This window comes from Falco rusticolus, chromosome W, assembly GCF_015220075.1.
Source record: "Falco rusticolus isolate bFalRus1 chromosome W, bFalRus1.pri, whole genome shotgun sequence".
Classification (NCBI taxonomy): domain Eukaryota; kingdom Metazoa; phylum Chordata; class Aves; order Falconiformes; family Falconidae; genus Falco; species Falco rusticolus.
The window spans coordinates 14,943,332-14,970,962 of NC_051209.1; positions in this window are offsets into that span (position 1 = coordinate 14,943,332).

The following is a 27,631-nucleotide window of genomic DNA, read 5'->3' on the forward strand; positions in this document are numbered from 1 at the left end:
TCAGGTGCCTCCTACCATAGTCAAGGGCAAGACTGGGTTGGCCTCTGTGTTTGCCACCAAGAAGAATCTTGAGCTCCGCTGCTGGCTGCAACCCAGTAGGCGTTGAGCGGTGGGAACATATGCCATGCCAGACCTTGATATGAGGCATGGCCCACTCTGAGGCACTGATTTGGAAATTGGAAACCGCCTGGCCGACCATGAGGCCAGACGAGTAACAGAGGAGGTAGGAAAGGAGGAATTATCCTTAATACCAGATGATAAAATCCAAACTGTAAGTACAGATCAAGAGCCAAACTATTCTAAAGAGAACTTAAAGGTAATTCAGGACATGAATTATAAAATAAAATTAAGTAAGTGGACTTATTTAAGGGATGGTTGTATAGTGGTACCATCCAATTTAATATGGACCACAGCCCTATTATTAATAAGACGCATTGGGGAGCTGATACTTTATATAAAAGTCTAAATCAGAAATTGAAAGGGTGAAACTTGTATACTGTAATAAAACAGGTGACTCAGCAATGTGAAATGTGTTTACGCAATAATCCCAATACAGCAAATAAAATAAAACTAGGGAACATTAGCAGAGGGAATGTTCTAGGGCAACATTGGCAGATCGATTTCTCAGAACTTCCTAGAAAAGGGGGGTATCGATATTTGTTGGTACTAGCAGATACCTTTTCAGGTTGGCCAGAAGCCTTCCCGTGCAGAACTGCTAAAGCCCGGGAAGTGACCAAAATACTACTCCAAGAGATAATACCTAGGTTTGGAGTCCCAGCGGTAATGTCCTCGGATAGAGGACCACATTTTGTGTCCAGAATAGTGCAACAGATCAGCCACCATCTAGGAATAGATTGGCAATTACATACCCCATACCGACCACAATCGAGTGGCCAGGTGGAAAAGATGAGTCATCTAATCAAACAGATTGTCAAGTTAGGTCAAGAAACAAATCTAACTTGGCCCCAATCTTTGCCATTAGCTCTTACACGAATTCAAACTAGACCAAGAGCAAAAGAGGGGCTTAGCCCATTTGAAATTTTATATGGACAACCCTATGGGGTACAAAAGGGGATGTCTTCACAGATTGGTGAAGAAACAATGACTTCCTATATGGTGGCACTAAACAAACAATTAATAAGAATTGAGAAGCATGTGATGGGAACACGCAGTAGGGGTCTGGATGGACCTGTTCATGATATACAACCAGGAGACTATGTATACGTTAAGTGTTTTGCAGATAAAACCCTGGAACCACAGTGGACCGGACCTTTTCAAGTCCTACTCGCCACCTACACTGCAATCAAGGTTGAGGGACAGAATTCTTGGATTCACCATACCCGGATTAAGAAAGCCCCTGCAACTTCGTGGAAAGTAACCCCAGATAAAAAAGAACTGAAACTCAAATTTACTCGGACAAATGGGAACAATGTGGGTGGCAAGTAAGTGAACCTGAGCGGTTGCGGATCCACCATATGGGAAGGGCACCACAACAAACAATATAGAACAAAAGAGTCTGGGACTGCGCCAGTGGCCAGTCTTGCCCAACTTGTTATCAGTAAGCCCCAACTCAAACAAAGATATTTTTGATCAAAACAGATTTTATATGTATATATGAGGAACGTTTAGATTCTTAAAATGATCAATTGTGGGTTTAAACCATTTGTGGTTTTTTGTACCCTCTCTCTCGCCTACAACCAAGAGCCTGATAATTGGCCTTGGAATCATGCCCAGAAAAAACACACTGGAATAATGGGAAAGGTGGACTCAAAGACGAAACTAGCTATGGTGGTTTTTTCTGAAAATGAGGTGTACCAAAGGAATCAATGGGACCGGGAGGATGTACACAAAGTCGACCGATTATGGGGAAAATTAGGAAATAGGATAAAAGTAGGGTGTCAAACATATAACGAAAAGGATAACACCAAGATTTCGGGAGACACCCTGATTAATGTCAGAAAGGTAGATAAGGAATTTACCCTTCTAAATACAACCATGTGCTTTAATTCACGGGAATGTTGGCACAATTTTGCCTTAACCGAGCCCATCTTTATAATATGCCTAGGAAAGGAATCCCCAAGAACAGCTCTGACTTATAAGATCAAAATAACAATCATGCTAACCACTGTTCCTACCACCACCACAGTTACAACAACCCCATTAACGCTTGATCTTAAATTAACTAAACCAGATCCAAAAATTTATACAATTGGACCATATGTAATCAGAAATACAGGTCAGCAACAAATGTTGTTTAACCCAGAATGGTCTCTTAAAAGAACAGAGTTGCAAATACAAGTCAATGTTTCTGATGCTAAGCCATCCTGTTCCCCCTTCTTACGAACCTCTTATGAGGGATGGACAACTTGGTTAAGAAAAAGGGGAAATATTTATCGAAACAGAATAGTGAGAGATGTAACTGGAATGTTGGGAACAGGACTCGGGAGTATTAAATTCCATAGATTCAGAGGTGATAATGAATAAACTAGCCGCCACCACAGCCGATCTATCAAAACTACAACAACCACTAAAATCTTCATTATTAGCATTAGGGGCGCATCAATGGTTGATATCGAAGGTACTCCCCAGGTGGGAACAAATAAACATGGAAGATCATCAACTCATCACTAAGGCATTAAGTGGTTTACAGGATGACGTCGCCCTGGCTCTAAGTTGTATCCAAGCCCAAATGTGGATGCAATCAATAGCTGCATCCATAATAAGAGAAGGAGAGGAAGGCATATTTCCTACGGAAATTCGAAAGATGGTTTGGGACAATGCTACGGAGGTAGAAAGAAAACTCCAGTCATGGTGGAATATGGTGAACTTTACCTACGACCCCAACACACACACCATCACAGCTTTTGTGTTAACCATACATAATGCAGGAATAATTACCATACACCCCATTGTAGCCCTTGGAATTAACCATAATGGGGTGCTCCTATATCCTTCTGAACATAGAACATGGGCCAGAAAGATAGGCGACAAGTGGCAAACAGTAGATTTAGAATCTTGTATTATGCGAGAACAGCAGGGCTTCCTCTGTGAAAGCAATACTATAATGGCTCAGGATACTTGTTTAGATACAGATCAGAAAATATGTCATTTCGAGGCCCGACCAAATGCAAACTTGAAAACAGTAATTATATATGCAGGGAAGGGATGTGCGTGTTTGAGAACTAAGTGTAACACAATAACCATAGATGGAGAGGTAAAGGAGACTGCACAGTATTCAAATTATTGTATTTGTAATTTTACTACTGTCACAGGATGCGATTTTAGTTACTCAGCCCCAGTAGTGTCTCATCAATTCTTAAAATCCAATTTTACCCTATCACAGATAATAATTCCTACCCCCATAGGACTAAATATAAGCAGTATAAAAGAACTATTAAAACATGCAGATTTACAACGTATACTGGAAGAAACCAAAGAAAAGGGACATGAAACTCTTCTTATGATCCATCATGATGTAGAGGGGATCAAGAAAGTTTTAAAAAAGGTAGAACAGGATGGAAACCATAATTGGTGGGATACTCTCTTTGGCTGGTCACCCTCTGCAACAGGAATTCTTAACACTATGGTACACCCCATTGTGATCTTATTGATCAGTTTAGGAATTTCCTTAATACTAACCATTATGTTATATTTGTGGGTTTGGAGAATGTTTAAAAGGGTAACACTTATGTATGATGCTTTATATCATTCGGGAAGGCTGCTTAAGTAAAAGAATTTACTTAATTTAATAGAAAAGGGGGGATTGATATGGAGAAATAATGTGAAATGGGGATAATGGACATGGATTGTGATTGTATGTGTCTGCTTAAGGAATGTGGGTATGGTGGCTAGTCATGGGTGCGGTGACAACTACAGTTTTGAGGAGATGCCTGCCCCTCTTCCTCTAACAAAGGGGAGACGCCTGCCCCTCTTCCTCTAACAAAGGGGAGACGCCTGCCCTTTCTTCCTCTAACAAAGGGGCTATTTAAAAGAGAATGAGAAAAGATGAGAGACATTCAAATGCTATCTAGAGGGAGGGAGTGCTAAGTCTCCTTGCTGGAAAAGATCGGGTGGTCACAATCACCTGAAGAAGATCGGATGGTCACAAGGACATGAATCACCTACAAACCTGCAAGACCACCACATTCCAGGCAAAGGACTGATAAGCTAATTAACATACGAAGCGGGGTTTAGGTAACAAATATGTATAGGCGTTAATTGAATATTCATTTGTTCATTGTATAAATGTGAGATGGTTCGTCACTTCGGGCATGCACGCTTGTGGAGGAGCGATCCCCCGTGCATCTGCGCGCAATAAACATACCTACTTTATAACTTTCGAGTTATAGAGTCTAGTTCCGCATGTCAGCTTCATGATATAATATGCCAGGCAAGTGTTGCTCAACCTATCCATAAAACTGTTGAATCTCCACATCCAAACTTTCTATCTGCTGTTTTAGTTCACATTTTTAATAAAAATCTTGTGGAAAAAACATCAGAATGAGGGTTAGGCAAACATCTGGTTCTGTCCTGCCATCCACACAACTTCCCAGGCACAGAAGATCTTTTCATCCTGCAAGTTAAAAAAGTAACATTCAAACATTTGCTAGGAATGTCCATTCCTGCTCCTAGCTGTGCCATATTTATCAGGGCTTCTGGTACAGTGAGTTTTCATTAAAATAAATTTATCCCTTATGCTTCAAAAATCTCCGTAATAACAGAAAGTACAGGCAGGTCCTGCAGCAGCTGCTGCCTTCAAGTATATTTCTACCTTTGAGGACTGAAGTCAAAGGAGGACTTCTCTTCCACTTGTGCAAACTCCAGGGTGTGCTCCTGGAGGAGCACTTTTTGAGATCTCTATCTCCTGTATGTGAAAAAGATATTGGAATGGGTCAGTGGTTGCTTTAAACTGTCAGAAAATAGCTAGTGCTGGATGTGTGGTTGTCATTTCCTCATGGTGGTCTAAGTGACAGGCTGGATGTAGGAAAGCGAGTGGCACAGGGGAGTGGTACTGACATGAGAAAAAATGAATCTTGGACAGTATGTCTAACTTTGCAGCTTCAGCATTTTTCACTCAGATTCTACACTGTCCTCACCACCAGTAAAAACTGAACTCAGACTTTCCAGAGCTTCAATACATTGTGTTTGCTGGAATTGCAGGTGAAATTCTCCGTTGAGGTCCCAAGAGAGAGACCACTGTGCTGGCTGAAAACTCTCTGTGGTCCATTGCCTACGACTAGTTAAGAATAACCAGGTTTGGCAGATTTTTTCTCTTTCTGAGAACTTATTCATGTTTCTTTACTCAAATATTTTATGAACTGCTCGAACTTTCTGCCAAGTACAGGGACTAACAGAGATTTGCAGTCCTCTCTTCTCACCGCTGCCCGCCCTTCTTCTGTGTAGCAGCAGGGAATCTGCTTTACAGAGATCTTCTGAATTTGAGAAGTGACATGATGTGGGATTTGGGTGTGACCCCAGGCAAGTAATGGTTATGTGGGGTAAAGTGATGGGAATGAAAAGGCTACTTCTATTCGAAATGAAAGCATCTGGCAATTCCCACACTTAGTGCATGCCTGCCTGTTTCTGCCTTTGTAGCAGAAGTGTGATCTTACCTCTTTAACACCCTTAAAATAATTTTATCAGATCACCGGTAAAATTCCTTAGGATCTGAGATAAAGTTTTTTAGCAATGTAAACCACAAAGAAATAAATGCAGTTCAATGAGATATGGAAGGACATCTTCACTCCTTTGAACCCTTTATGTGACTGTATTTGAAACAGTTAATTGCAATGGCAGTGGAGATCAAAAAAGAACAATAAATTTTAACCCAGAACACCATTCCATTTTTTGTTCTGTTTTTTGGGCTTTCAGGCATTTATTTTTTTCTGCAGTTAAGAAAAGAAAGAAAAATTCAGAAGGCATGAAAAAGAGAAGTGGAGAAAAAAAAACTTCTTTAGCAGGAAATATCATTTTAAGAAATAAATATTTCTATTAAAATGTTATGTAAAAGTACTGTATAAAAGCAATATTTGTATAAAAGTAGTATTTATATTTTCCACTTTCTTGATTTTGCTGCTTTGTGGGTTGGGTGGATGTGTAGACACATACCATTAGTAAGAAGTGGCAAAATTATGACCTTTGCTGCAAAAAGGGAAATGTGAGAAACATGACGTGTATCTCAGTGTTCAGGGAATAGAGGAATAGGTTATCGTAGGCCTAGAAATTAGTGCAGGTGAAAGAACGAAATCAATGTTCAGATCAGGGCTACAAAAAGTTGCTTTTCCCTTCTCACAGTCTCAGAGAAAGTGGGAAGGACTGCTGCAACCCACAAGCCAGTGGCTGTCCTTGAAGTTACATTCTGCATCCATCACTACCGAGAGCCTGTCCTAATCTTCACTTTGCTAAAATGCTGAGATAATGTTGGGTTAAGAAGGTCACCTCATCAGAATGGTATTAGCTCTTACCCCAGTAGAAGGTACACAAAGACAAAACCTGCAAGTTGCTGTTGTGTTGAGAGGAAAAGAAAAAGAAAAAAAAAAAAGAAAAGAAATGAGCTTTTAGGTACAAAGGGTGGCTTTGATTTAGAGATTGGACAAAGATTGAACTAGGGCTTGGGAATTTTTTTTGCATAAATCAGAATCATGTGTTCACTCTTTCCATTTACGGTACACCAGTAGCACCAACAACCTCCCTTTGTAATTCATGACCTCTCATTTATCCTCATAAAGTATCTTCAATAGTAAGATGCACAGAGGTCAGCCTGAACTCTTTATCCCTCTTATCTTTTGATTACCTACATTCCCCTGCCTTCTTTAAACTATAGCTCAGATATGATAAATAACAGCTCTCCACACCTATAAACTTTTGACTCCGAGAAGACTCCATCTGTGTCTGTTTAGCAACTTTGCTTCTCTGGTTGTAAGGTCTGCTAATAATTTGGACCAGGAATGTAAGCAGATAGACAAGGGAGGTTATATTTTGTCTGTAAAGCTTACATACATAGGATAAAACATATTGAGAACATAGAACTTCAGTGAATAAAAAGAGGCTAAGATAAAAACCAAATGTTTCAGGGCTGTTGACTCCTGTGTACTAGCTATCAGCTGTATTTACTAGCTGTGGATTTGAAAGATTGATTAAAGTTTGGACCACTTTGCCACTGGGCATTTACAGACCATTTAATCTGAAGCGTCTACAAGTTCAAGTTGAAGAGATTGAAAACTCTGGAAATAACAGTGTTATCACAGTCCACACAGCTTCAGTCTTCTCCTGCTGCATTTTATCCTGGGACTGAACCCTGGCCTCCTAAAATTTTCTCAAAGGTCAGGATACAGCAATCATTTTGTGGTGAGTCCTCTGAGGTTATGAATACTGGCCATGCCAGTTAATTTCAGCTGTACTCATTCATACGGTGTCAATATAAGTCCCAAAACATCCATCAGTGAAAAAGTCAGTTTTGTCAAGATGAAAAGTTATCTTTGCAACAAAATTCCTCAGAGCATTCTGATGAAGGGAAAAGATGGATATCTAACTCACTGTTTCCCATCAGAGGCAACCGAACCAGTTCAAGTAGGCATGAGATGTTTCTGTTCTCTTTGGTGAAGAGCAAAAGCAAATTCTGTAAACTTGAATCTTCTCATTACACACAACAGAACTTTCCTTGCTTCTGGCAGACCTGATAATAGTTTTCTTCCACATTGGACAGCTGGCAGTCATCAGTGGCAATTAAATCACAATTGGAGCAGATGAAGTCTCAGAAACGTACAAACTCCCCTTTTTTTTTTAAAGATGCCCCTTAATCTCAGGAAAACAAAAAATAGAAGCAACAACTTTCAGCTTTTAATACATACTCCAAAAAAGTAAAATAATTAGCATCACCAGACAACAACCAATCATCTCTAAACAATAATTGCATAATAATTCAGTAAGGAAAATAATTTCGAATGTAATCCAGAGATCACTGGTCTCATCTTTCCAAGACAATTTGGAAACACACCAAAGTTTTTCTGTTTTTTTTTTTAAATCACAGTCTATTTGCAAGTCTGATGACAGAAAATGTTGTGTGCTATGTTTCAGAATGATCATATTTTATGTTTTTTAAATTGGAAAGAAAATAATTTTGATTTTTTTTCATGGGAAGTACAAAATGTCTTAGGACTTGATGAAGTCTGAAGTTCATGGTACTAGTCAAAGGTATATATCCAGCTCTGAGGCTGTCTTCTTTGCATTTAAAGGAAAATAGGTTTAAAAGCAGAATGGAATATTTTTCTTCCATGGTGTCGCGTAATGGATAAGTAAAGCATCAGAGTCCATAGACAGGGATAGACACCTAACTGCAGGTAACTTAGCTCCCCTGCGAAAAAGTCTTTCTGTATTGTTCCATCTAGCCATGGCAAGGGGGCTGCTATCTTCAAGCAGCAAATATCAAGTAGATCTTGAAACGTTTGAAACTCAGTATGGCAGAACAGGGATTCAAAATGATTGTGACTGTTAAAATCATTAATAACTATGGCAATCTCCTTAAAGTTACCTTACCTGTTTTTCTTTTTGTTTCCTTTTTCCCCCACTTCAGTTACAATCTCTGTAAGGCACAGATGACTTTACTATACATTTGCACAGGGCCAGTTTCAGTGAGGAACCGAGCACTACCAAAACCTACATAATCACCTAAAGCATCAGGCAAGGAAGATATTTGCAATGAAGATGGGGGCAAGAGAGCTTTAGCAATATTGAGAACGAGGAGAAAACATCTCGCCCTGAGATACTGCAGACAAGGAAATGGTATTTTGAGAGTGGTTTGCTTAGATTTGCAAGAACGAAGGACCAAAACCAGATCACATGTTGCTGTAGAAGTGTTTAAGCTTGAATAGCTCAGGAAATAAATGAGGAATTGAAGAACCCTGCTAAACTAAAACATCAGTACCTGTAGCCCTGTGACAGGTGAAGAAAGCCTTTGACATTTGCCTGAGACCCAAAAGTCTTGTGTGCCCTGGGTGACATCCCTTGGTGTTACCTGTGGTTACTGAGGATGAAGATAGGGTAGCAGAAGTTGAAGGTTAGTGTGCACATTGTGCTGTATTTAGGCTGAAATCAAACAGGAGAGTTAATGTCTTAGATGTAAATAGACCCAGAATGGGAAAAAAAAGATTTTTGAAGAAAGTTATTGCCATAAAGATCATGGTAGGATATAATGTTCACCAACAGGAAGATGCAAACATTAAAAAGAAGAGATATTTCCATGCAGACTTAAGGGAGATTTATGCAGAATGACAGGAGGAATATCAAAAGAAAAAGATATTTTAGAGACTAAACAGACAAGAAAAGCATCACAAAAAGGCAAGGGATGGCAAAACTCAGAGAGAATATAACTGCCAACATCAAAAGCAGCACTGAAACAGATAAAGGTGGAATGGAGAGTCTGTGGTCTGCCCTGGGCTCCTGGAGAGCGTTTGAATATCGTCCCGGAAAGTATAAAGAGTACCACAGTGAAAAGTTTGGAGTTTCATTCAATTCCCAAACACTACTGTTGCTCTGCAGTACGTAACAACTGTGCATAACAAGATATCTTCTTAAAGCAGCATAAAAATTGTCAGCCAAACTGACACTGAACCAAACTCAGGGGTTTCGGATGCCAACCGCTTGATTATCAATGTTTTTGATTTTGCTTCATCAGACGATGTTAATCATTGCAAACGGTTTAATGTGAAGTAATTTTTTTTGTTGTTTGACTGGCTCTGAGATATGAAAAATGTACAGTATACTTTGACACGGTAATACTCATAAACCTATACATAAGGTATGTTTGTTTTAAGAAATTAAAGCTTCTCGCCTAAAACCCTGAGCCAGCAGACAGGAATGCTGTACAACAGCTGTACAGCAGGATTGCTGTACAGCTGCAGTGGTTTTAAGAAATAAGGGGTGCAAGGCTTTTGGAATGGGATAATAAGTTTTTATTAGATTAGTGGATGTACTTAGAGGGGGAAAAAGGCAACTTTTAATTGTGCGAGACCTTTATGCATAGGGAGTCTGTATGCTAGCTTGCTTGTTTTGTTTTAACAGTTAAATAAAGAATTTTATAAGCTTTAAGAGTTTACCATAAAGACATTTAACGGGTTATGAGAAAAATCTGAAACATGCCAGGTGTTCAGGATTTCTACTCTTTGTCTCTTTTCTCAGGAAACCCAAACCAAGGATTTGTATTATATTTGTTTTCCCAAGTGCAATCTACACTTTTGCCAACAGATGGAAGTAGATTCAAGGAAATAGAGGACTGGTGGTAGTTTTCAGGGCACTAAGACATACTTCACAGAACTGCAAAAGATAAGAAAATAGTGTTTCAGGATGTGGAGACATTTCTTTACCAAATTCTTAACCGTCTGTGCATATATAATTCACAATGTGTGAGGGTTTTTTTAAAAAATAATATTATTATAGTTTTAAAATGCATTATTGTTTTACGGGTCTAAGGACACTACTGATTTTTGGTCCACATAGTGAAAACAAAACATTGTTCCTAAAAGCAATAATATCCAAACAGGCAAGACAGGGGAAAAGGACGAAAAGGAAGAGCATTTCAGCACTGTGATGTGTGGGGAAGATAGGTCTCAGACAGAGGAAACAGGCAAACCAATACTTCATACATATCTTCAAAATAGTTTTTTGACCTAAGCATCCTCGATATTGTCCCATAAGCCATGGTGTCACCCATTCCCCAATCATGAAATAGAGCAGTGTTAAGGAGGGAGAAAGCTCAGAGGTCTCCAACTCCAAATGAAAAGATGATTCATAGGCACAGAAGAGCCATCAAGGTCATTCAGTCCAACATCCTCTAACAAGGACCAGGAAGGAAGTGACCTTGAGTTAAAAGCTTTTAATGATAGCAAAATAAACCATTTATCTTCTTTTCAGGTGAATACACTTGGTAAATAACTTTGACTGTGGTGATTACTGTCCAGTCCAAATGAAATCCTGAAGAAATACACATTCATGAAAAGTTTCTATTCCGAGAAGTCTGGTTGTAAGCTCTGATGCATCTTTAAATATAAGTAGATGTTTTGGTTCGGCACAGAGCAGAACATCATAGCCTTCTATATACTTGCATAGATTTCCCTGTCCTACTTTTTAACTCCTGGGTCAATGTCTAGTCCTATTTCCAACATAGCTGTCCTTAAATTTGAAACACTCTCCTATGGTTCCTGTATTTCTCCATTGAATAAAGAGGCAGAGCAGTCCGGTGCACACCTTCTTTAGGCATCTCAGTTATCTGCTAGCATGGGCTTGGGCCATCAGGATGTCGTCTTGACTAGTGAAGTGATAAAGAATGGATCAGTATGTATCTTAGGAATGTTTGCAAATGTTTTCTTTTCAGAATCTGGAAAGCTGGAAGGTCACTTATATAGATAATATTGTCTAAACCCTGGAATTTCTAAACATGAACAAAAAGTAGACATTTCAGGCCTGTGTGAACTAATATATTCTTAACAATCAAATTCCCTTGTGAAATGATATACTTAGATAAATTTCTATCAAAATTATTGACAAACCCAACATATTCCCTCAAAACATTTTGATTTAACTGAATCAACAATTTCTGGTGAAAATATTCCCCTGTCAGAAATTATTCAAATACCTTTTAGATCTACACGAAAGGACTTATGCCAGTATCGGATTGCAGTAATGCTTCAGAAACATATACCAACATGGACCAGTTTCCAACGATAAACAGTGATATAAGACACGTAACTGACACATCACAAAGCTGTGCAGTAGGTCGGTCGCCTCTTTAAGGAAGAGGCCAACGCATCAGTATTTTCTCCTTCACTCCTTCAGGAAAGCACTGGTGAGGCTAATGGCCACAAGCAGGGAGCAGAATTTCCACTTTGCCTCCTTGCATGAGGTGATATTGATTGAACAAAGTGTAAAATGTAGGAAAGTGGATGAACGTGTCTAAAGGTAAGGTCACCATCATGGACCACTGCCCTTTTTTACTCCTGTCTTCTAGCAGGGATACCAGTGATTTGTGCTTTCTTTTCAGTATGGATACTATGACTGTTAACTTTTGTTCCCAGAATAAATCCCTGGAATCATTAATATGAAAATCAATTTGTATTAACAACTACTGAAATCATATTCCTATTTTATTAGCATGTAATTTTATGAATATGTCAGGAAAAAACCCTTCTTCTAGTTAATGATTTCTGTTCCGTGTGCCCTTAATATAAAACTTCCAAATCTCATTAGCAGAACCAGCTATTAAAATACACAATGTTAATAAAGCACAATAGAAAACTGCTGATACGGTTAGTTTGGGGTATGAATGTGGTAACTTTTATAATCACAGTGGAAAATTGAATACTGATGGTGTATACTGTTACCTTGACTCTTATGGAAAATATCTTGGCAGATTAATAAGTATAGGAATACACTTTTTGTTCTGCAAGTTGAGGCAATCCAACAGTTTGGCGAATCCCACTTAGGCACTGAGAATGATTAGACTTTTGCACAAATCCACCGCTCAGGTGTGGCCTTTAGATTCACAGAGATGAACCTGTCAATCCTTTAAGTATGATGTGTTTCTTCCAAGTATTTTATGTAGGATCTTAGGTATAAGATACTTTGTTCCACAGCATGATTTATAATCCAAGATTTATCTGGTGATCAGGGGGATTAACCACTTTTCAAAAGCTGAAGGCCATGAGCAAAGCTAGTTAATCTATTTTTACAAATATATATTAGGCAAATGCATAGCGCTCTAGATTTTTTTCCCATACTGTTCACTGGGTAGCACGAAGACAAACAGTTTTGGTTAGATTACTGAGAGAGGACCTAAATAGAAACTGGGGTGGAAATTAGCTCATGTAGTTAGACAACTAAAGTAGATCTTAACACCTAGATGTCTACATGTGAGTTTGATACCAAAGATGATGCTCTAGTCAGTGCAGACTGCCCATACAGACCTTTGGGGCTCAAGAGCTATTTAGCTGACTATATATATCTGTCTGCCCTCAGGTGGGCTCTCAGAGCACCACTGGGTATATTGTCCCGGTTTCTGTTGGCTGTGGTGGGGATTTAGACACTGACGTTCAGGTGTGCAAACCTGCAGCTGAGTTCTCCCATTGCTGCCCAGGCTCTCAGCCCAGTTATCCCTGGCGCTTTGCTAGCACAGAGCACTCAGGTCTTACAAGATTTCTCCCAGCTAGAAACGAGCAGGCAGAGTCCATCACGCAGACAAAGATGACTGGAAAAAGGAAGAACACCAGACTCTTCCAGGGCTGAAAATAGGTTTGGTTCAAGACAATCCCAGTTTGCTATCTGCTTACATTTTGTCAAAGACATACTCGTCTTTTTGAATAACCAGTGCAAGAGAAGTTTTCTTTCCGTCAGCTGCAAAACAAAAGGAAACTGTTCCCAGGGAAGCGATGACCAGTTGTAATGTGTGTGATGTTGATGGCTATTTGGAAATAACAATTGTCATTGCTATCCAACAGTTTACACTAACCCTTCTGCAAACTTCAGTAGAGATTTGATAAGCCTGCTGAGCGATGAGCCCATTTCCCTTTGAGATATCACTGAACCAAGACTAATAAATCGAGCCCAAAGAAAATCTTATATCTGATCCTTCTTTATTCCAGGGAGGCTATATCTTATAATGCCGTGTGTGGCAGTAGTTCAGTTGTAATTAAACAGGACCTGATATATTATTTCCTTCAGCGAAGTACAGAGCCACTTCTTACTAGGACTGCTAATTAGGCAATAAGGAAGGTATCATGAAAAAATAATGACCACTTCACTAGTCCCTAGGGTTTCCCAGGGAGGGGAGGGAGGGCAGGAGATTGCAAGCACAGTTAAGATGTTTCACTCATTCATTTTGAAAGTGAGGCAAGAGAGATGCTCTTTGGGTGTAATTGCCCACATTTTCAAAGGTATGGCATGTCACTCACATGGGTTTCACTTGAAGTAGAGGGCTTCTGGATTTCAAAATAACTTTAGAAATCTACCTGATAATGTTTGCTCTTAAATCTGGCAAAGCGTCTGATGCTGACTTTCCTAAAAGGAAGATGCTGTGGTATCTAAACAAAACCTGTGAAAAAAAACTTTTTATAATGATTAAACCGCTATTAACTTCACCATCCCTAAAGAAGGTTCATACTGTATAGCAGAGCCTTGGCTCAGAGTATGAGCATACCCCGTCAGCGCTCCTGTCCTGTACTATACTTTGAACAGGCTTTTTTCTGATTAATGGATTAAGAGAGTGTTGCTGGGTGAAATGACCGAGTGCTTGCCCTGCTGACTCTTCTGGGGTGGGATTATCCTTGCCGGAGCTGCACAAAGGACAGCTAGAGGCAATAACATTTTAAACTGGCACCACAAAATGTTCTGAGGTTGCCTGTCAAGGCCCTGTGTTTCAGCACATCTTTGTCAGGACATGCCTGTGGATCTCCATCAGGTTTGGGAGCAAACTTTAGAACCAGAAGCTTGATCATGGCAGCTAAACACACCAAGCTTCCTAAACCCACCAAAGTGGAAATGGCCTCAACTAAGAAACTGGTGCATGGGCGATGTGTTCTGAAGCCTTGGTCTACACAGCTGCTGCAAGCTCTCTTGCTTGGCCTGAGATTTCCCAGGTCTTTTTTGTAAAATACATCATGCACTCACCCAGAAAAGAGCAGCCCCAGTGGAACAAGGCATGGCAGCTATTTTAACATCCCAGCTGTACTGACAGGGAGCGAAAGAGGGGCAGGAAGCAAATGACAAAATAATATTCTCCCCTGGAAAATTCTGGGGCAGTTTAGCTTTACAAGCACACTCCCTTACCCTACCCACTCTTATAAAAAGCACCTAGAGAATAAATATTTTCCTTTGAAAAAGGACAGACCTTCCATGGTGACAAGCAGTTGAGACCCTAGTTTTGTGCTCCAGCTGCAAAAACATTTATATTATTAAATTATTTTATTTTTCTTCTCATTCTGCCTATTTGCTTGCAGTTTTTCTTCCTCTGTGCCTCTTACATTCCCTTGAGGTTCCCACATGCTACGAATCACTGTCCCTCATCAAATGAATGTTTTATTACCTTACTCCTTAGTTTTTTCTTTTGACAACTTTTCTTTTCTGTTACTTGCCCCCCTCCTTGTTTTGTTTTGTTTGCTTCTATAAATGAATCTATACTAACTGGGCTACTTCCAACAGAAGTCAACAACTGGTGCCACAAGCACTAAGATGACTTATTAAAGCTTTTCAGCTCTTAGGAATTTTTACTTTCATGCTTTCTGTTTTTAAATATACACTGATGAGGTTATTTATTATTTACGGTATGGTTTGTTTTATTACCCTTCATTACTCCCAACAACAGTAGATGAAGGCTGCGATGCTGGGAAGCCCCAGAATCTTCTTGGAGTTTCTACCCTTTTACCATGCATTATAAATCAGATAATGAATTACTAAAGGACCAATTTGTATTTTTCTGAGCAAGTTAGACACTGGCTACTCTGCTAGTACTCCTAATGCTTTCTTTAAAGACCAAAATGCTGATAAGGCCAGGAAAGCTTTTTAATAACTCTGCAGCATGCAAACTACACGAGTGATCTCCAGGTCTGAGATAAGCACAGTGTGGCTCCTGCAGAGCCAGACAGAGGACAAAATCGTTTTGGCTCATCTGCCTTCAAAATCTGCAAAATTCCCATTTTAATACTTATGTTTTATTTATAGAGCAGCTGCCTATAGGGCTAACTCTGGGTATACTGGACACTTGGTATAAGGATCTCTTAATCTTTTTTTTCTTTCAATCTGCCTTTGCTTGCCCCCTCATTTTTTTTCCCTTAGGTCCCTGCCTCTCGAGCACATGTTTTCCAGTCCAGTATCCCCACAGACCTTTTCCTAATTTTAGGAAGGAACTCCTTTTTCAAAGTGGGCTGTGCTGACATTTAATACAACAGTGGTTATGATACATACTAAGAGAGAGGAGGGTGGATCTCCTTTCTCAAAGCATCTGCCTTTGAAGAACAAACACTCAGGACTCTGGTTCCCAGTGCTTGAAGTGCTTTTTGGCATGCACTGTTTCTTTGGGGCAATGTAACCTGTGGTATATATAAAATCCTGGGACTCATCCCAACACTTCCAGCACCTAACATAAACATGTGGAAACCCTAGGCTGCTTCTCTTAACAGCAGTGAAAAAGATAGATACCTGCACAGGGTATTGAATTCAATGCTAAAGTCTGATTCAATTCCTGTAAATAGCTCTTCAGTTCATTAACAGAATGTCCAAATTTCTCCCTGAGATTTCTTCTGTAGGAAGGATGAATGTGCTTCCCAAGGATCATTTCTGAGAACTCAGAATTGACCAAAACACCTGTCTCAGCCAGCTGGGGACACCTTCACTTCCCATTGCACTGTCCAGGAAACAAATACACTACAGCTTTTCTTTTACATCTGGTAGCTAGCAGCAACAGAAAGTGGCAAGAAAAAAAAGAAAAAAAAAATCTGCTATATTTAGTTATTTTTGTTCCATGGTATTATTATTCATAAGACTTTCTGAAATGGGAAATTAATAAGAAAATAATACATTATACGCCTTCTGTCACGGAGATGTGTGAAGGGCTTGGTGGAACACCTCCAACATTTGCCTGAAAACCTCACCATTTAGTGCACTTCATTTTAGCACCAATTCTTTCAAGAAATCCTTGCTGCAATTAATTCAAGCCATCTAAATTTAAAGCATACTAATTAGGCAGCCATCAAAAGAGAAAAACTATCCTTCCAGGAAACTGGAGCCTTAAATATAACTCTCATAATTTAACTGTTTGGATTTTTAAAGGGAAGAAAGGTATTTTGAGGCAGAAGCTTTCTGGGTTATATAGACGATGTGAGCTCAGACAGTCACCTACAAACAGGATAAAGTTCTGTAGTAGTCTGGGTGAATGATGTGACTTCTGCTACATCTTTATTGCAGCTAAGAAGTTTAGGTAGTGTTGCAAGAGGTGCAGAGCCAACAGAACAACCTGCCTTTCCTTGTACAGAGCTCATGAACTGTAAAGCATTGAATGAAACTGGATGTCTTGAATTAAAAAAAAAAAAAGAAATAATAATAAAAAAGAAATAAAGGAAGCACGCAGCTTCTGTCAAGGACTCCCAGGAGTCATGATGTGCTCCTGAAATAGCCTAATAGTTGTTTGCTGCGCTTCATATGTCCCCCGAGCTCCCAGAAGTGAATTTCAGAAGGCTGTGTGAGATCTCCTGGTTTTGCTCTTTGACCAAAAGAAGCTCATTAAACTGAATTTAATTGCAAGTTTCCTCAAAAAAATTTCTAGTGCTGTTCTGATTATTTACTTTTATCCACTGATGGTCCAAAATAAAACCTGTGAGGATTTAAGCTGGAACTAATGGTGTGGCAGGTTTTCCCCTGCCCTGTAACACTACCCACAGAGGCAAGCTGCCAGCTGGACCTCGTGCGTTATGAACACTTTCAAAACTGGAATTCTGCCCAACTGCTTGGCCAACAGCTAAGTGGAAAGCCATCTCTTTTCTCCTCCTCTTTGAGCCGTTGGTGGAAACGGTCCTAGGAAAAGAAATTTACAGGAGAATTTATTTTTTTTTTCCTTGTCCTGCCGCCAGGTCCCAAACACAGCCTTTGGTTTACAAACATCTGAAAAGCTTGAAGATGCCTTAATGGCAGTTGGGGGGTGAAGCAAACTAGGTCCATTTAAAAACCTGAACTGGAGGATGATGTATTCTCCCTTTCCCCTCCCCCAAAACCATAACCGTGTCACAATGAGATGAATGAATACAGACAGCAGGACACAAGGAAAACAACATCTGAAGACTCTTTCATTCAAATGAAGTTTGGACTTGAATTAGCTGACAGAGCAGATAACATACAGTTATAAAGATACAGTTGACCTGCACCCTAACCAGGGAATATCAAGTTGAATGAATGCTATAATATGTGATTAATGACCCAATCTCCTCAAATGTTTTTCTCTTCCCATCATCCTCAATAAAATCTACATCAATCCATTCCAGTGTTAGTGAATCTAATATGCACTGTAATATGCATTGAGTTTGAGGGGGCAGATATGAGATCTAATTACTCGCCTGATGGAGGATAACATTGCAGTTGTCAGATTAATGGCAACCTAAAAGAGATACAAGCAATTACCATTTTTAATGGCTTATTTTCTTCTATTCATCTGGCTTTCCAGTGCTTGAAACTTGTAGGTCTCTGTTCTTATTGTTATTATTAATAATAACAGCTATTTAGTGCTTTTCTATATGGGGAAATATGTAGGTGTTTTTTCATTTCTGTAACCATTTTCAGTGACAGTTCTGAACAGTTGCTGCATTGGCTCTTTAGCTGGATATGCACAACATTAGCAGGATATTTTTTTTTTAATATTCTGCCTGAATGATGGCAGAAGCACGTGTAGGTGTCTGTCAAACCCACGGTCTGATCATATATACACACTGCAGGTTAAGCACCTCTTCTGAAACAGTATTCGGTCTCAATCAGTAAAGAAGAACAAACAAAAAAATATTTTAAGACTTCTTCACATGACAAAAACTATCAGAAACACAAGTAGGGCTGTCACCTCTGGTCTTCTTGTTTTGAAGAACTATATGCATAAGTGGTGTTAACATTTGTGTCAGTGAATTATTATGAACCTCAGCAAACCAGTCATGTTGTAAACAACATGTGTCTTTGAAATATTTATTGAGCCTAACCATCTTGCTGTTAGGGAAAAATCAGCCAGAGCCCATTTTATACCAAGGACTTTGCAAAGTTGTTGATCTGCCTCTGTGCTTCTCTGAGGTAATTCCTGATATGCACAATCCACAAAATGCCAGGGAGTCCTCTGACATAATTTTAAATCCAAGTTTTATAATTTTATCTTCACTTGTCACTGTTAAATAATATTTATGGGATTTCCTGCTGAGTTGCCCTAAAATTCATTTACAATAAGAATTCTGTCAACCAGAAGTTTAAAGCCTAATGACCACCAAACACCTCGTTTGCAACCTGAAGGTTTTATTTTAGTCTTTCCTCTTTTCCTTAAAGGAATCAAATAATACTCAAACTATCAAAAAGTACTGTGAAAGAAAAGCAAACAGCATTTTTTTCCAGAAAACAACTGTTTTATACCGCTATGCCATGTGTAAAGAGGCAGTTTTGATAGGAAACTGTAAGCTGAAGTACAATGAGGAACGGTATTTTTATAATCTATGCACGTTTTTAACATCTGTTTCATTTCTAATCATTATCCTGTTAAAAATAGCTACTGCTTTGCTATAGAATTTCCCTTTATGACTTAGAGGACAGATATTTGGTGAAGCAGAACTATATCAAACTTTCAATTGGCAGAACTATAGCAAACTTTCAATTGCAACAGATCATTAGAGAACACGGCTAAAGGAGATGAGGTGATTGCAATAATCTCTATCCAGTGACAAATCCATGAGTCAATGGCTTAAAATCATTAATAAAATTTATAATAAAATGAGCTTTTATTTGTGCAAATAATCCAGTAGATGATGATGATGATAAATATGAGTGAATATCTCATATGAGGAAATTTGAAGTATCTGTCAGCACAGAAATTTGAATTCTAATAATGCCACTGCATTTTTTTAGATATTTTTTTCACCATTATTTTTGCATTTCCTGCAGTTAATCTCTATTGGATCACCTGTTGTTCTTTCCAGCGACACAACTGCTTTACTCCTCAGTGAAGGAATCCATATGCTGTGTAAACTGCTATTTCCTGCTATGGTTCTATCTATATTCTTATTTTAGAAAGTCAGCAGTCTTATACTTAGATCCCTATTAGGCAAGATGAACTCAGTGTAAATTTTGGGAGAGCATGATCTAGATTTGGGAGTTGTAGGTTTGATTCCCGACGTGCCCACCTTGACTGACAAGTTAAAAATACTAAAAATCAACAAACGGAGGCTTGTTTTTAAATGTTTATGTAACTTCAGAAGATGAAACAAATAACAACAGTCTTGCCATCTGCTTCATACATTTAAAAAAATGAGTTTTAGAAAAGTGTGTATGGGAAAAGCTATCAAGGAAAAAGATGGAAAAATGCAACCCTTGAGAATTAAAATTCTTTCTCCAATACCTACAGACTAAATCTAGTGTGAAGTAATTGATCCTTAGTTTTATATTCCAAGGGGTTTAAGCACAATATTAATCAAGCACTTACCACAGTTATGCCAGCAGTGCCAAGTTTCCTGTAACACACCTACAGGAAAGTTTAGATAAGACTGTGAGATCAAGCTATGTAATCAATTTAATGGACTTGCTCACTTCTCTCTGTTAATTTCCACCAAAATGTTTAAATTATCTAAACTTTTTTTAAGGAATGTAAATACATATTTGCTAGCAAACAAATAATTTACTTTCTTCTTACTAAAAAAAATTAAATAGATGAAGAAATGATGCTGCACTGTACCTTTTGGTTTGAAAAGAAGACCCAACAACATTGGTTCATTCAGGAAAAAAAGTTTAGAACCTGAGCAAACTATTATTGCTTAATTAAATGATTATGGACTGTATTTTTGACAAAAGTTTCCAAAATCTTAAAAAAAAAAAACCAACAGAAAATTAATATTTCAGATGATTAATGCTATCAATTTGAGCAACAAAATAAAAAACAGCTGACTGGAAGAGAATAGAAGAAAACTGAAGGGAAATAATTTTAAGCTGTTATAGATTTTTCTTTTGATTTTGGTAATGTTTCAATGAAAAGATAAAATACAATTCATTTCAGCATATAAATTGTCTTGAAGAGTTTCTCAAAGCAGATTGTTTCTCTAACCTTAATCAACATACCAGTTGAAAAGAATATTGACAAACACCATTTCAAAGTAATTTATGAATTATTAAAAAGATATCCCTCAAAAATAATGCTTTCTTTGAAAGAAAGAATGAATAGTCCACCTATAAAAGGAGATATAACATTTAAATAAATAAAACTGCAATCTGAAGTCTTCTTATTTGATAAGGCAGAAGGAGGACATCTGCATGTCCCTTATGGAATATTATAGTTCAGCTTTTGTCCTTAGCTGGATAAAGCCAACACTGTTGCTGTGCAGCGATGCCCAGCTCTGCACACAGCTTCACTTATCACTCCAGGCACCAGAAGACCTGCTGTACCTTCAGCTCCCCTTTTCTTTTTCAGGCATCTACGTAAACTCTTCAGCAGAATATTTTATTAACTGTAAACCACCAAAAATTCATTGGGGGGACTTGTTAGTCAATGACATTCAGCTTCCAAAGAAAATTTCATTCATTTTCTGTTGGAAGCTACACCCAGCCACAGAAGCTTTGTCATTTATAGGGAAACTGTTTCAACATGGTTCTGATAGAAGATTTGCAGCAAGCTCTGTTACTGAAGTCCCAATGGGAGGTGTCTGGCCAGGACCACGCTACAGAGCAATATGCACTGAGCTTTCTAATTCTGCTGTCTCTGAAAATGAATACAAAGGCTTTATTGAAGCATTTCATCTACTACATGCATACATTTGTGAAGGATTAAAGAAGTACTAATGGAGAAAAAAAGCACATGGATGTTTCAGGAGCAAATGACATGGAATAAGAAGGAATTGTGAAAATACTTAAAGAGTAAAGTCTGCTAAGATTTACTTTTTGGGGAAAAAAAAGCCAAATAGAGTGTTTTAAACAGTGTTTAAAAGAAGTATTTTTAAAAGGTGATATTAATCCATGGTTTCTGCTTACCTTTGATACTTTGATGACAGCTAAGGCTTGCCTTGTATTTACTGCTACTTACAGAAGACATAGCACTGAGTAATAGTGATCACCAGACACACTACATCTTCCTAAGCCTCCTTTCAGTGAAAGCTGGTGCTGGGAGCAGCAGAAGGTACTTTAATCTCATCATCTGTATGATTTTGCCCTGAAAAAGGTGGCATATGTTCCCATTAGCAGTTCCAGCTCTCTGCTGAGACTGTTATAAGGACAATGGTAGGAAGCAGGTTCCTCCAGCTTGGCTTGGTGTCCCTGACATTTAGTACCACCAGCTTCTATTCCTTGTGAAGTTAAAACCACCCTCACCATTCACATGCTTGCAGGTCTGAGGAGCTGCTGCTTCCCACCACCTTGTATTTAGCAGAGACTGATTCCTAGTGGAGAAACACACAATCCTTGAGCTTCGAGAGTAAATCTCTCCCCCCGCCCCATCCCCTCATGCCTGCCTAACATAAGTGTACATGAGCAAGGTGTTGCTTTGCCCCTAATTCCTACTATTGTTTATACATAAAAAATTTCATCCTTCTTATCCATCACAGGTTGATTTGTGGTTGCAAGGCACATTAAGAAGTCAGCAAAGACTTGATTCTATTGTAAGTTAAATGATCAGCAGGTTCTCCAAGACTACAGAAATATTTAAAAAAAATAATGAAAATTCAGAAATGTACTTAGAAAAAATATCTAAATCAATTACTAACTATTCATGTTTGTCTCACCTCATAATTATACATACAATAGCCTGGAGAAGCCAGATTTGCTTCTCAGAGTTATGATAGTTGGCATCTAATCAAATTATGTTCAGACATATCCTTTCTAATTTGATTTTAAATGACAAACCCAAGGATGGACACAGAAATTCCTGCTTTTATAAACCAAGGGAGAGCACCTTACAAAGTTTTTGCCTAGTTTGTTCATTATTGCTGCAAAGCTCTTTGATACCATTCCCAGAGCTGCACTGTAGCAACATAATGTACAAATATTCCCAGTCTGCCTAAAGTAGCATGTCAGATAGACAAATCAAGGCTATGGTATAGACACCAAGCCCGCCGGTGTCAATAGATAAAGGGACACGATTGGCACAGCTAATTCCTTTTCAAAATCAAGTTCTGCATGTTGAAAACAAAAAAAAAAAAAGGAGTGGGAGGATTTGGATCAACAGGACAAGAGAAACAGATAATGTGGACAATGGAAATTCAAAATCACAAGCCACAATTGACAATCACAATGAAATTTGGAGATCAACAAAAGGAGATAACGATGTTGGTAGACATGGGTACAGATGTGACTGTTGTCTCTGCACAAGCGTGACCATCTGATTGGGAGCTGGTGTCTCCGCATGGAACACTAGCAGGAGTAGGAGGAAATACTACTACAAAGCAAAGTCGATATATGATCTTGTTTATCACAAAAGATGGTCTGCAGTGTAAAATGTGTGGCACCGGTACCAATGAATTTGTTAGGACGAGACTTGTTGGGACAAATGAACTGTATTCTCATAACGGAAAATTTTTAGTTGTGGCCACTGAGGAACAGCCTGTACTCAAGCTGAAGTGGAAAGAAGAAAAGCTGGTTTGGGTAGATCAGTGGCTACTGACAGACATAAAGGCCAACATATTGCGACAACTTGTACAGGAGCAGCTGGAAGCAGGACACATTTGCCCATCAATGAGTTCCTGGAATACCCCTGTGTTTGTGATTCCAAAAAAGTCAGGAAAATGGAGGTTGTTGTATGACTTGAGGAAAATTAATGAGGCCATGGAAGATATGGGTCCTTTGCAGCCTGGCCTCCCTTCTCCATCCATGATATTTAGAGACTGGAACATATTGGTAATAGACTTGAAAGACTGTTTTTTTACAATACCGATTGCAGAGGAGGATAGTGAAAAATTTGCATTCTTAGTGCCAACCAAAAATAAGGGAGCACCAATGCAGCGGTATCAGTGGACTGTATTGCCTCAGGGAATGAAAAAATTTCCCACAATATGTCAGCTATATGTTGATAGGGCGTTGAGGCCATTTCGACAAAATCATAAAGACTTGTTGATATATCATTATATGGATGAGATTTTAATTGCAGGACCTGACAACGTTGAGCAATATTTGGTAGAACTGTGTTGTGGTTTAGAAGCATATGGTCTAAACATTGCTCCTGAAAGGTGCAGAGGGAAGCACTGTGGAAGTATTTGGGATTGAAAATTTTGCAGCAGTGTATTGAACTGCAGAAATTAAAAATCAGAATGGATGTACGGATACTGAACGATGTGTAAAAATTGTTGGGCAATATAAATTGGATGAGAACAATTATAGGAATTGATAATCAGACATTAAAGCCATTATTTTATCTCTTAAAAGGGGGTAGTGACTTGACTGCCCCAAGACAATTAACATCAGAAGCAGAAGGAGCTTTAAATTCTGTTGAGGTGTGTTTAAATAAAAGGCAAGCACATCGTACAGTGATGGGACAACCTATACAGTTGTTGATAATTAACAATGAGTTTCAACCTCTGGCATTGATCATGCAATGGTTGGAAGGAGAGGCTGAACCACTGATCATTTTAAAATGGCAATTTTTGCTAAATCAACCACATAAAACATTGACGACAAGGGTAGAGATGTTTGCCGATCTTGTTATAAAGGGAAGGCACAGAATTGTTGAAATTTTGGGCAAAGAGCCAGAGACTATTGTTATTCCACTAACAGAGCAGTATTTGCAGTGGGCAATGCAGAATAACATACGATTGCAAATTGCTTTAGCTGCATTTGATGGACAAATTCATATGCATCATCCAGGACACAAGTTGTTGACTTCTGTTCAACAAGAAAGGTTAGAGAAAAGATCACTGTGTTCAGAAAAACCTCTGTCAACATTGACAGTGTTTACTGATGGGAGTGGAAGGACAGGAAACACTGCAATTACTTGGAAAGAAAATTACCAGTGGCAAAGTCACGTAGTTAAAACCGTGGGATCACCACAAATAGTGGAATTGCAAGCAGTTATTGAGGTGTTAAGCGGAGAACTGTGCTCATCAACATAGTTGCAGACTCTGCCTATGTGGTGTGTATAGTCACTAGACTGGAAAGGTCATTCTTAAACCATGTCAATAATGAGTTATTGTTTAACAAACTGAAAACTTTGTGGGTCTTATTGAATAACCGAGAAGAAATGTATTATATTTGTCATAATTGTAGTCATACCAATTTACCAGGATTTTGCGCAGAGGGAAATGCTGAAGCTGATCAACTCACACAACCTGTGTTTGTTTCACCAGTTCCTAATTTGTGGCAACAGGCTAGGCTGTCACATGAGTTTTTCACCAAACAGCAAAAGTGTTGCAGAAGCAATTTAAAATTTCAATTTCAGAAGCAAAAGCCATTGTGCAGGCTTGTCCAGATTGTCAGTGTGTAGCAAAAGGACCTACCGCAGCGGTAAACCCAAGGGGCCCAGCAGTGCTCCAATTGTGGCAGACTGATGTTACTTATGTAGCAGAATTTGGGAGACTCAAATATGTTCATGTATCAGTAGACACCTTTTCTATGGCAATGTGTGCAGCTGCATTGTCTGGTGAAACTGCAAGACGTGCAAACACACTTTAGACATGTGTTTGCCACCTTAGGGGTACCAAAACAAGTTAAGACTGATAATGGGTCTGCAAACATTGCAGGATCTACCAAATGATTTTTTGAACTTTGGGGAGTGATGCATATCACAGGTATTCCACATTCGCCTACAGGTCAAGCAATTATTGAACACACCCATTTGGTGTTAAAACAATATATCTGGCTAAACAAAAACAGGGGGAGCTGCGAGAGTCACTGGGAAATAGATCGATGAAGGTTCAATATGTAATGAACTTTTTACGTTTGACAGGGGACAATGTAGTGCCACCAACTGTAAAACATATGCAGACTATGTTGTCTGGGATGATGGAGCACAAGGAACAAGTGAAAGTAATGGTGAAAAATTATGAGGGAAAATGGGAAGGACCATTTTTGTTACTAACCTGGGGACAAGGGTATGCTTGTGTATTTACAGATTCAGGAACAAGATGGACACCAGCAAAATGGGTCAAACCGGCACTGGATCAAGATCTTCCAGAAGATGGAACATGACGGTGAGGTTTACAATGGTGACAATCACTTGGAGGCTGTGGAGCTGTGACTTGTGGAAAGTAGTGTCGAGAAGAAATATGTGGGTGACATACGCAAAATTGACAGGACAAGACTCAATGTGTTTGTCTTTAGCAACCCCAGGGGAATTTAGGACATGTTTGGTAGGAGTAGGATTAAAAGATGGACAGAATTTGAAAGCAATATTTAAAGGATATGTGACATCAGACTTAAACATAAAACAATATAGAGGCAATGGAACTGCTATTAAGATAATTGTTGAAGCCCTAAATAAAACAAGTTTAGAACCAGAATTGGATTTATTTGTCACAGAAGGAAACCAGAGTTGTGTTACCTTTATAAAAGACCAGGAAAAAACAACAGGTGCTGCAGGCACACTCACCATGCTTTTAATACAGCTTGTTGGAGAGGAAGGAGTGAGGCCCCGGCTCAGTGATGTAGATATGCAGAGGATAAGTCCAGAGAATAATGCATATAAAAATACCACTTGGTGGTGTGGGTTGCAAAAGCTGGTAGCACCATCAGCAGTGGTGGCCACAAATATCAATCAATCACCAAAGGTTTTGCCCCTGGGAATATTTTTAATCTGTGGAGACAGGGCCTGGCCAGGTATCCCATCTCGACCAGTAGGGGGACCATGCATGCTAAGCAGATTGACAATGTTTGTACCCCAAGATGGCAGTGCTCTTAAATTACACTTGAAGCAAGAAAGATCAAAAGTGACGAGATCTAGGGGTGTATACAAAACCAGCAAATCAAAAGTACAGACTTGGGGAGAAGCCTCACGAGTGTTAGCAGCCATGTTTATCCCCAATGTTGCGATAGGTAAACCATTAGGAGACAGATAAATTAGCAGGTTATATGGCAAAGCAAACTAACTTGACAGCAAATATGATCTTGCAATTAACCATAGATGTAGGATCAATAAGACATGCAATGCTTCAAAATAGAGCAGCAATAGATTGTTTATTATTAGCACAGGGACATGGGTGTGAGGATTTTGAAGGAATGTGTTGTATGAACCTTTCGGACCATTCTGAGTCGATTCACAGCCAGTTGCAAAAATTGAAGGACATGTCAAAGGACTTAGAGCATGAACTATCGGGAGATTGGTTGCGGAATCTTTTTAAGTCATGGGGTATCACCGGATGGTTGCAGGAGCTTACAACACACAGAGGAATGTTGTTATTGGTAATTGTAGTTATATAGATGATTAATCTCTGTATGTTGAATTGTATAAGGTCTATTATTCAAAAACTGTTTAACCTCTATGTTGTTTCTGTTCAAAATAAAGAAGGGGGAATTGTAGAGAGCTTTATAGCAAGTGCTGGAGGCCACAATGCCTGTGAAGGACCTTGAAGGCTGAATGCCCAGAAAGTAAGATAAGGTTGGCTGAACGCCTGGAAGAGAAACGGGATATGAAGCAAGGCTGGAGTGGATGCATGATGCCATGTCGGTGGCTGGCTGAGAACATGAAACACACAGAGATAAGAAGGAAAAATGCACGAAGTTCAGTGTGTTTGTAGCTTAGTAATTAACCAATTATATGTAGCTAAGAAGCGCATGAACAGTATTGATTAACCAATGATATTTTAGTATGGTGCGCATGAACAGTGAACGAGGATATATAAGTGCAGGTTTTGGACTAATAAAAGGTCTTCTGGTCGGATTCAGGAGTCTGTGTCTTCATCTCCTCAAGTTTATGGAAAATAAACAACTTAAAATATTAGTAAGCATTCAG